Source organism: Octopus bimaculoides, chromosome 18, assembly GCF_001194135.2.
Source record: "Octopus bimaculoides isolate UCB-OBI-ISO-001 chromosome 18, ASM119413v2, whole genome shotgun sequence".
Taxonomy (NCBI): domain Eukaryota; kingdom Metazoa; phylum Mollusca; class Cephalopoda; order Octopoda; family Octopodidae; genus Octopus; species Octopus bimaculoides.
The window spans coordinates 46270642-46271623 of NC_068998.1; positions in this window are offsets into that span (position 1 = coordinate 46270642).

The following is a 982-nucleotide window of genomic DNA, read 5'->3' on the forward strand; positions in this document are numbered from 1 at the left end:
GTTCAACAGATGGAACGACTCAACACAGCTATTCAAGATAAAAGACCTAATTGGCAGCATGGAATTCTTCTGCTGCACGAAAACGCCTGCCCTCATATCGCCAATATGACCAAGGAAGCCATTCAAACGCATGGCTGGGAAGTGCTGCCACACTCGCCGTACTCTCCTGATTTGGCACCAACAAATTTCCACCTCTTTCGATCTCTTTCAAATGCTATGTGCGGAGTTTCATTCAATACTGATGCAGAATTGAGAGCTTGGATGGATCAATTTTTCGAGTCGAAATCGGGTGATTTCTACCAACGAGGTATTGAAAATCTTGTTGAACGTTGGGAAGAAGTTGTAAACAACAAGGGTGAATACATTATTGATTAATTATTTGTTATTTTTTATTTAACTTTTTTAAAAATTTAAATCTTAAAAAATGGCGAGAACTTAGTTGCCAACCCAATAGGCACAGAAGTGGATGTGTGGTAAGTAGCTTCCTTACCAACCACATTTTTCTGGGTTCAGTCCCACTGCGTGGCACCTTGGGCAAGTGGCTTCTACTATAGCCTCGGGCCGACCACAGCCCTGTGAGTGGATTTGGTAGACGGAAGCTGAAAGAATCCCAATTATTCAGGCGGAGGTGGGGTGAAATGGAGAATGGTAGAGATGGTGACGTTGGGGGAAATCGTGTTGAGGGTATGGGTAGAGGGCAGAGTACCACGTTGTTTTAAATGTGGCCAAAAGGGTCACATTAGAGCATATTGCCCTCTACAAAGGACCATGGGTGAGGAAACAGTTGTGGAGATGGAAGAGAAAAGAGAGGAAGAAAAGACAAATGGAAGAAGAATGGAAAGTTACAGAGAGCAGAAGGAGAAAGAGAGGAAAAACACTGAGTATGATGTGGTACCCCAGTCCAACTCCATCCCACCCAAGACCACTCAGACCCACCCTCCCCATACAGACACCAAACCCACCCACCACATTTCCCCACAAG